The sequence below is a fragment of the Camellia sinensis genome, chromosome 5, assembly GCF_055761805.1.
Source record: "Camellia sinensis isolate YWXY chromosome 5, ASM5576180v1, whole genome shotgun sequence".
Classification (NCBI taxonomy): Eukaryota; Viridiplantae; Streptophyta; class Magnoliopsida; order Ericales; family Theaceae; genus Camellia; species Camellia sinensis.
The window spans coordinates 62,576,571-62,587,360 of NC_138965.1; the positions used below are offsets into that span (position 1 = coordinate 62,576,571).

Below are 10,790 nucleotides of genomic sequence, written 5' to 3' on the forward strand. Positions count from 1 at the left end.
TTTCTATTGCTCGGATCCGAACTTATGATAGTATGACTAAGTGTCAATCATGGCACACCTGCATGAATTAACAAAAGTGCATGCTACTTGTTTTGGAGCCTGTTAGAAATCTGATTCGAACTGATAAGTCTAATTCTGATTACTGAGCAAAGAGCCACAAAGTCGTTGATTTAGGACTTGTTTGTTATTCTGGGTTTAATCGTTGAAAGATGTATATTCCTTTGAAACATGATTAAGTAGTGAATGTTTCCTCGACCTCTGAGGACTTATGATAGTTGGGGTCGTGTGTGAACCTAAAGAGTTTGAATTGTGTTTGATAGCTTATGAGTCACATGTAAGCGAATACTTGAAGTGAACCCATTTCTGAATACCCTTAAATTGTTATATTATTTGGAAGGAATGACTTGGGGATCAATAAATTGAAATGTACGAGGGTTTTGAACAATGAGATAATGCTTTGATGCTATTGAGTACTATTATCATTTGGGCTACCAATTAGCCAGTAAAGATGAATTACTTGTGATTCTGGGAGCAAATTCCATTGAAATTGACTGTATAAGACTATGAATGACTAAATAATTGAGAATTGTTGCCTACCTAAGACGGCACTTGACTTGTGGCAGGATAAATCAAGTTTGGAGGACCAAACTTCTTAAGGTGGTGAGAATGTAACGACCCCAAAATCCGTATCCGAAATTACTTTCATGTCCTTGTGGGTTAATGCATTTTAATTTAATGATATCTGTTCAATTGAGGAAATTATCTGTTGAGTCACGGCTTAAAAATTGAATTACCGACCTTTACAGATCCAGAAATCAAAATTAAGTATTTGGGTATGTTAATGGGAATTTTTAGAACTACTTAGGAAAATTAATTGGAAATCTAATATAGCGATCCCGGTATTTCCTGTTGTTGTTTAACTGTAATCCGGACTCGGTTCCGTAGATTCGTTGTTGTCTTATCCTCATTTCGATCCCTTACTCTTTTTGTTAGAGTTTTGGGTTGTATTGGGCAAGTTGGGAATAAGTTGGTTGTGTTTTAAAGCTTAGAATTTTTGCCCAGGCTTTGGTCTCTCTGCTCGAGCAGTGATTTGACGCTCGAGCGGGCTTTTGTTGTTGCCTCTCCACTCGAGCGGAAGTTTGGACGCTCGAGCGTGAATTTCCTTCTCTCAGCATTTTGGACGTCTGCAGAAAATTCTGGGAGAGTGCATCCGACGCTCGAGCGGATCTTTGGACGCTCGAGCGTGAACCTGTATCTGACGCTCGAGCGGGGTGTTGTACGCTCGAGCGGACCTGTTTTTATATCAGTCCGTGAAATCAGTTTTTGATTTTTTTTCTCTCTCTTACTTTTTCAAAACCTCCATTGGAGAGCACCTCACTCTAAAACCTAACTTCTCTCTTAGGATTGATCTAGTTAGAGTATCTTCCTACCCTTTTGACTTTGTAAAGGTTGTGTTGATCGTCGAGGGCTTCGTTTTGATCCGAGAAATTTGGGATTTGGAACACTTCCGGGTTTTGCTCTTCTTCTCCTTGAGTTCTACATTTGAGGTAGGGATTTTCTTGTTCTTTTTCAATACTTCGTCTATAGATAGACATGTGGTAGTTTTGTATTGCATGAAAACCATACCTATGTTGGGTTTGTTTGAAAATCATGAGGAAACCTAGAGTTGGTTAATAAAAAATGGATTTATTGTCATTGGTTGTTCATTTGACTATTTGTGGCGTAAAGTAGCATGTTGTTGTTGAAATATAGAAAAGTCCTAATTTATATGTGTCACGATAAATTAAAAGAGGGGTTTTGTTCTTTGGGCAAATACTTGTGTATTTTGGGTCTCAAATGAGGTCTTTGTTGTTTATTGCTGATGATTGAACCTTTTTGGTCAATGTTGAGAAAGAGGGAGAAAAACCCTAACTTAATAATTATGACTTAATTTGCATAATAAATTTGGAAAAATTATGAAAGTTGATTTTGAAAGTGAAGAATGAAACTTTAACTCTATGTGAGTCATAGAAAATAAATATGAGAATTGGATTGTTGTATTATGCATGTCGAGTGCACATATTTGGGGGAATTAATTTGTAGCTACTATGCTTGGGTTGTTGATGGGTTTGGGATCTTATGATAATTGAGTATGTTAATAGATGTACGATATACATGCATCTAGAGGTTTTGTCCTTGGTCATCGGTTGAGGATGACGTGGTTGTGTTAAATTGTCGTGTATGCATTATACCATTATTGATTGAATGTCGTATGTGATAAAGTGTTGAGATACATTATATATGTATGCTTGCTCAGGAGGAGGTAGTTATGTGTTCATATATTTTAACACATTGCTTGCATCTTGATGGTTTGTGTATATGTATTACACATGTTGGTTATGCCCTGTTGCATTTCGATTGGTGGTGTTATACCTTGCGCTAAGAATTAGAGGTACCGTGATCTTCCAGCTAGCGCCTGGAGAACTGACTGCGCTAAGAATATAAAGCACCATACCCTTCCAGCTAGCGCCTGGTAAACTGGCATGTTGTTGTGAGAGGTGTATCTTTGGCTTACTATGCACATAGCTAGTAGAGCAAAGTTCTGTTGTTGATGTTCCAGTGTGTCTGGGAATATCATGGATTGTGTTGATTACGGTTTTGGAGGGCCGAGTTGCCTCATTGTTTTTATTTTATGCATGTTGGTGAGTTGTTATCTCCCTTTTTATAGTGGTGTATGTATAGATTTGATTGTATCAGGAAGAAGCCAAAATGTCATTTTTGTCTTTTGGAAAGTATGAAGGAGAATGGATATTTTAAAGAGATATATATATATATATATATATATTTTTTTGATAAGGGTACGTCTGTGTATGTTTGGAAAATGGAAGAGAGTAGTGGGCTTAGTGAATTTATTTCCTAAGGCATTGTTAATGTTATGAAAGATTGGGAACGTGGATTAATGGAAGGAAAAAGGGAAGATGAATCGCCTATGGCGTTGATTGAAATGGTTGTTTTCGAGAAGAGTGCAAAATTATGTATATTTTGTGTAAACTGTCACATTACTATTCTAGTATGAGATTGAGCATTCATGATCATAACTATCTGTATGTTGTTATTGTTGAGGGCCATGTTGAGATCCCTACTGGACTATATGTTCATCCCACGTTGTTGAATTTTTTTTTCAGGTGTTTAGCAGGATGTGCTACAAGATTTTGATCTTTTTATTTGTTGGCCACGGGGTCTCTTTGTTGTGGGCGGAATGCCATATATGAAAAAGGGTTGTACCCTTCATTTGATTATTTAATGTTGTAAGCCTGAGGGCAACTTATTCAGAATACTCATGTTGTATTTAATTAGCATTCGAAAGAGAGAGTTGCTGTTCACTCCTTTTAGTTGAACATTTGAGTTATTTCCGCATGTTATCTCTGATTGAATTAAGTTAATGAACTTGGTAATGACTTCGAGTAATAAAAAGTGGGGCGTGACATCTAATTTGTCTGATTCGTTAATGTGCGTTTGGATGATTAACTTTATACTGTAAATTGAGGGCCTTAGAAGCTTCAGAACCCGGAATAGAGGACATATTTTAGATCAGCATAATTTTTAGAGTCATCTAGAACGTTTAATTAAAATTTAATTTTACGCGATTCGTAAGGACGTGTTTGGCCTCCCTATTGTGAAAAGCTTATGTGTTTGTTATATATATATATGTGTGTGTGTGTGTGTGTGTGTGGGGCAGTGTCTTTAGCACTCCGCTGGAGATGGTTATATATAGCAACAGCTCTATATATTGAGGTAAGTGTGCTCAACATGTGTATACTGCTATTTATTGCTTTCACATTGTAAATTATTGATGTAGATCGATCAATCCAACCTAATTCAAGTAATGCTCTTGAGCTAAGACTGGCGTATTGTAGAATTATTTTGCCTGATGGAGGCGAAACGTCTTATCTCAAGATAACTTTTTTACAATTAAATGACTAAAATGTTCCCCCAAGATAAGTTATCCCATCTGATTCTATTCGGGAATCAAACATGGCAATAGATTGTCAACACCAATGAACACAAGCCATCAACTGTTGAATTTAAATGCATTTCATACTAGAATTAATTTTTGTCTGCTTCCACAAAAGTATAGTCCATCAACTTCACAATATTGACACCTCTGTGATAGCAATACAGTCTTCTATTTATAGAAACACCACAGAAATGCAGGTCCATAACAAACCTCATTTGTCCGCCCTTGTTTTCTCCTCTCTATCTTCATTGTGTAGATATGCTAGCAAAGCAGCAGTAGGAACTGAGTAATACAAAATTCGAGAACTCTCGTTTAGTAAGACCCCTCCTGAAAGTTGGAATAATTCCTGTATCCCTTCACAAACCTACATCGATCCAATAAATGAAGTGCGTTTTCAAATGTTTTGAAATAGATAAGGGGTGGGGAAGGGAAGATAAGCTAGATTAAATATAAATCACAATTAACATACCATCTTAATCTAGGCTTTGATTGATGCGATTAGGCGTGTGTACTCCTCTATTTGCCTGAAAGAGCAGTATCTAGTGATAATCAATTTACATGTGTATCATGCCAAGAACCAAACAAAAGAACCGGACCTCATTTACAATAACCAAGTAGTTAAACACATAATAAAAAGGATGAGGAGGGTCCTCTCCAGTCTAGATTTTAGACTGAAGCTTGCTGTTTAGGTTCATGGGGGCTCACCACGGGTCCTGTTTCGATTATCCGAACCGTTCATTTTGTTGGACACTTCGTGTATTTCATTCGCACAAAAAATTAGGTCAATTCGATAATTGTAATTTGTTCAATTTTTCACCAAAAAAATAGACAACAATTGTGTTTTTAAAAATAAATCATATATTTTTGGATGAATTACGCTAACGGTCCCTATAGCTTGGGCCTTGTGTCACTTTAGTCCTTGACTTTTCAATTGTAATACATTTTACCATGAATTTTGAATCTTGTTCCAAATAAGGGCAATTGAATATACCATTACTCAATTTCAAAGACAAAGTCATTAATTTAATAAAATATAAACTAATTTAACAAAAATAAATGTTAAAAAAATATTTTTTAATTTTTAAAAATTATTCTACCTACTAAAGATAAAATTATGTAAAATTAATAAATTTTTTAGACATTTATTTATTTTTAACCAAATTAATTTTTATTATGTATTTGGATAATGATCATGTAATGAGTTATTGTTTTTTTTTTCATTAAATTAGTTTCTATTTTTTTAAAAGTCAAATATAGCGACAACTTTAATATCATTATTAAACCAATCTATTAAATCAAAAAAATTCAAAACTAAAAATATTTCATATATTAAATATTTCGATTATACATTAAAAGCTCAACAACTACTTATTACATAATTATCATCCAAACACATAATAAAAATTAATTTGGTAAAATAAATAAATAAATAAATGTCTAAAAGATTTATCAATTTTACATAATTTTATCTTTGGTGGATAGAAATTATTTTTAAAAATTCAAAAATATTTTTTTGGCATTTATTTTTGTTAAATTAGTTTATATTTTATGAAATTGACGACTTTTCCATTGGAATTGAACAATGGTATTTTCAATTGTCTTCATTTGGAATAAGATTCAAAATTCAAAGTCAAATGTGTCACAATTGAAAAGTCAAGGATTAAAGTGACACAAGCCCCAAACTATAGGGACTATTAGTGTAATTCGCCCTATATATTTTTAGTGACAAACAAAATAAATTGAATAAGTTATAGTTATCGGATTGACTTAATTTTTTTTGTGAATGAAATAAACGAAGTGTTCGACAAAATAAATAATTCGGATCATTAAAACGGAACTTGTGGTGAACTTCACTGTCCAAACAGCACCTAGCAGTCCAGATTCTACACCAGTGGGAATCCTATTCCAAAAAGAAAGAAAGAAAGAAACAAAAGAAGAAAATGAAAGAATAAAGACATTTCCTCTTTAGGCAAGTGTCTTACTGATCCTTGACATAATAATGAAGAAATATCCATGAAGGGCAACATTCTAGATTGGCATTTTACTTTACATCGTTGTTTGTACCTTAAATGGAAATAGTTGGCTGGGCCACGTGGCATGGAAGTTGCGCCACAGAGGAAAAAGAACAACTCGAGATAGTTGGAGATAGAATAGCCATCGAGATATTTAAAAGTCCCTAAAAAGAATATTTTTATTATTTGTAGTATATAACACTTAAAAACTCAAATGCAAGAAATAATCGAAGTTTTTTTTATAATAGTCAAAAAACGAGTTTCAAGTATTTTTTATATTTTTAATAACTGTAAAAATAGTTTATAATTTCTAAAAATAGACACAATATAATTGTTTCAGTACCTTTACATTTTAAAATTACATTTATGCCACAAAGCACTCAAAACAAACCCATGTAATATCCGAGTCGTACCCATATCATACGGGTTCCATAGCCAAGCCGTACCTTAAGATTTTGTGTACCTCATACATGTGTAGTTGCACTAGTACGTGTATCCATATTAGGTAAGTATCTGGTACTCATAAGACAATATTTTTAAAGTACCCATGCGCCATAACTTCTAAGACATTACAATGTCCCTATCAGAAACATGTTAGACACTTCTCAACACGTGTAACACAATTGGGAGACACATGTTTGTCACTTAGACACAAATGAAACATATTATAAGTTTAAAGAAAATAATTTGAAATCCAATGATGAAATAAAAGCTATGAAAAATTATACATATTAAGCTCCCCTCCTTTAGACGTTGAGAATTAGTATTATGTTGTATTTTTTTTTTATTATCTTTAAACATATAATACATGTATAAAACTATATATTTTGTCCATTTTCCCAACGTGTGATATCCCATAGTTTTTTAAAATTATTGTGTCGACGTATTCATGTTGTGTGTCCATATCCGTGCTTCTAAGATTTCAATTATGGAAGGGAGACAAAACCAAATAACCAAGTGAAATCAGAAACCTTTACCCCTCAAATTTGAGGAACCATTATGTTCATAACTAAAATTGGAAAGCCTAATGGGGAGTGGGTTGGAGATAGAAAAAGGGGATGCCAGATGGATCTATAAGTTCTGGATTCAATCACATTATCTCCTAGTTGTAGTAATGGGAACAAAAAAATAATAATTGAACAAAAGTATAATAAAGATGGATTTGAACTCTCAAACTATAATGAAATGACACATTCAGTTCCACATTCAATAGCTCTGCTGTTCAGTCAACAGAATAAGCTATTCTTTGTAGTGATTACAGAGACTTGATATATGAGAAAGTGGAACTTGTCCATAAGGAACTACTCCTAAAGACCATGAGATGGTACTCTAAATAATCTCAAACAACTTCAAATTGTTCTATAAATTAATTCCTTTCCAGCATGCAATTTTGTTGATACCCATATCTTCACCCATGCATTCTGGGTCCCAGTCATTATACTTAAAAATAAAAAAGGAATATAAAAATATATATGTATATATATAAAAAAACTTTCAACAAGCAATTTCGATCAATTGGTAAAAAGCATAAAAATATGGCCATGTGGAAAATTACCTGGCTAGCTTTTCTTCCCTTGCAGTTATATAATTTAGAGCTTCAGACCAGGTGAACTCCACATGAAATCCAAGTCCAATATCTACAAATATACGCCTTGTATCTGGCTTATAGATATGAAGGCAACCTCGCAAAAAATAAATAATTAATTAATTAAATAAAATTGACATTAAGTTAAAGTATAGATGCTTTTACAATTACTAATAGTCTATGAAGCACAGACACTTCTACCAAGGTGGCTTGACATGTCTATGCCTGACAAGTGTTGGATATCGATATTCATTTGACACTTCTAGACATGCCCATATATTTTTAAAAAATATAGAACTTGGACAAGCTTTTAACACTTATGGGACACACATGTCTGTCATTTTAGACCCACATAAAACACGTTTGGAAAAAAAATTTAATGCTAAATGAAAAACAAGTAGACTTACAAATATTAATCAATCATCCTTAAAACTCTAGAAATTCATGTTATATTGCATATTTTTATTAACTTTGACTAAATAAAATATTCATCTGTACGATATATAATAAATATATAAACCATATACAAGTCGTGTCCTATATTTTTTTAAAAAGTGTCATGTCGGAACTTGCCCATGTTCACGTTTCTTAGCAAAACGAATTTCTCAAAAATGGTGAGATGGAAATAAATTTTAAAAAATAGAACTGAAATATAAAACTTTTGGTGCAACAACTTATGGAAAGTAAAGCACTTCCATCATTAGATTGGAATCTTAGGATTATGGTTGCCCATTGACCACAGGTTAATGGTTCACCTAACATAATTATTGCTGTAAGACAATGTATATAACCCATCATTGTGGCAAGTTAGTCCCATATTAATAGTAAGGAAAAGTAGCAGTTGACTGAATAACAAACAACAAAAGAACCAAACTACAGAATTTGAGGTTATAGAATTTTCATATAACACATCAAGATATAGAATTTTCATGTAACACAACAAGATACATACATAATATGAGCACACATGCAGCACTAGAATATTATGCACGTCAAGTATAATTAGAGAAGATAATGATGATATGAAAGACTTACACATCAGTTTGCATGTACACTTCAGAAATGATATTGACCAATGTCCTGAGACTGGTTACAATATTCTTCTCCAAATTTTTTATGTTTTTTCTCAAATCTGAGCTACAAGTTCAAGAGTTAAGTAAAAAACAGATACAAACAAAAATTGTCAATGTTGGTGCGAAATTTCAAAGTTTAGGAATGCCTACAATAAAGGACAATCACTTCAGAAGTATACAAGCAACTCAGTTAAATCAAAAGAAAAAGCTATACATTTCAAGAAACATGACATAAAAAGGGGGCAGAAGAAGGATATAACACTTTTTGTTTTTCGAAGACTTTGTCCCTGCAAAACACAAAAAAAAGTTAGGGGGATTCATGCAATACTCAAAACTAAATGCTTTAGCTACTTCTCAAGTCTCAACTCAACAAAGTGACAGAGAATTATCCCCTTTCTAGATCAGGCAACACATCCTATCACTACTTCATTACTTATCCCACTTCCACAAAAAGCTAGTGGATCAACCAACCTTGAGCAGAAATCTAAAAGTCCAAACATATCCTGTAACAAAATGTTAAACTTGTGCTAAAGGACTACTGCCACTTGGATTTTCAGAATATCTCAAAAGACATGAAGCAATTCTCCATACATACACATAAAAACACGAACTGCCGATCCAAAGTACATCTTCGATACCCTACTCAATTGATGGCCATCGGTACTTCTAAACAAGCAAGTATATCTTTAATACCCTTCTCAATCGAATTGACAATCCATCGACACTTCTAAAGAAGCAGCGATTACCAGTCATAAGCAAAACCAAACCTAAATTTATTATAGAAAACATTCATAAAGAAACTGGTCAAAGTGAGAGAGTAAGACAAGGGGCTAGATTTCTAGCCCAAGATAAAAAAGCTAGTCCATTCATACAACTAAAAAACAAAATCATTCCAACTAATGAGCTTCCACTTAGGACGACACTAGCCAACATGTACCTATAATTATTTCAAATAGCAGCAACAAAATTTTACTAATAGAAACCACAAAGAGCATAATTGGTTATTTTCATCGAAAGGTAATAAGACAAATGGTGCAATTTCATGTGTCATGAATCATGGTATAAAGGGGTTCTAAAACTAGACCAGGAAAAGAAGATACTCTGACTCTCCTTGCCAGTTCAATAGAGGGTGGATGATCAGTAATAAACAAAAAAATAGAAAATTTGGAAAATGTACCTTTCAGCAATAGCACGAACAAGGTCTGGTTTTAAGCGATGATCTACAAATTCCTCAAATCTTTGCACCTTTTCTTGTCGAATACTATCCATTTCTATCCTACAACAGGATGAATTCATCTTAAGCATACTCATACCAAGTTTTGACCTTGCAAGAGATTCAATGTTCAAGCAGTAATGCTCCGATGGGTTTTGTGCCATTTATGAAAGAGTTAATTACACCAAGACTGTGATAACGCTGTTCCGTACTATGCTAATTGGTCCTTATTATGAATATGATTATGTGTTTGATATGTTTATGTGTACCATTTATGTGAAAATATGTGGTTTTGAATTTCTATCTGTTCACCGTAGGAATATCTGCTTTGGGAATTAAATTGAAGGCCTTATCGGCCATGAAACCCGAAATTGACTACGCTATTGTGATTAGCGTAATTTTTAGAGCTTACGGTGAAATTTAATTGGAAATTGATTCAGATAAGAATAATTAGATTCAGAACGATTAATTAAGTGCCAAATTATTTAATATTGATATTTTTTATTAGTGGGACTTGCCTTAAGGGCACTATACACTCAATATCTCTCTTTTATTTCATTTAACTGATTTTAGGCTCCTTAGAGAGTGAGAGAACCGAATTAGAGAGAGAGAGTGTAGGAGATTGAAGATTTCTCAAGAAGCTTGAAGATTTTGGAGTGTAACTCAAGAATTAAGCATAAGTTTGGAAGATTAAAGCTCCTAGGTGAGTAATCAACCTTTAATTCATGAGTTTAATGTTGTGATTTTGTGAATTCAAGTTGGTTGGTGACCAAGAAATGGAATTGTGTTGTATTTGATGAATTTGAGGTCCATGTGTGCATGCATGCAGAGAATTGCTATGAAATTGCATAATCTAGCATGTAATATGTGAATTGCGAAGAATTGAGCATTGTAGCATACATACAAGCAT

The 10,790-nt window shown here is 33.4% G+C and overlaps 1 long non-coding RNA gene across 4 annotated transcripts; it reads right to left on the reverse strand.

Moving 5' to 3' along the window:
* Positions 1–3,890: 3,890 nt before the first annotated feature.
* On the reverse strand, positions 3,891–10,146 carry LOC114323671 (uncharacterized). Of its 4 annotated transcripts, none has more exons than XR_014329557.1 (6): positions 9,845–10,146; positions 8,630–8,954; positions 7,565–7,671; positions 6,062–6,173; positions 4,467–4,521; positions 3,891–4,361 (listed from the first exon to the last, which is right to left on the reverse strand). It is a non-coding gene; the product is annotated as an uncharacterized LOC114323671 (long non-coding RNA). The 4 variants fall into 4 exon arrangements; XR_003651297.2 differs by lacking the exon at positions 9,845–10,146 and adding an exon at positions 9,139–9,826 and having other exon boundaries at positions 7,565–7,667; XR_014329556.1 differs by lacking the exon at positions 9,845–10,146 and adding an exon at positions 9,139–9,823.
* Between the last annotated feature and the right edge of the window lie 644 nt (positions 10,147–10,790).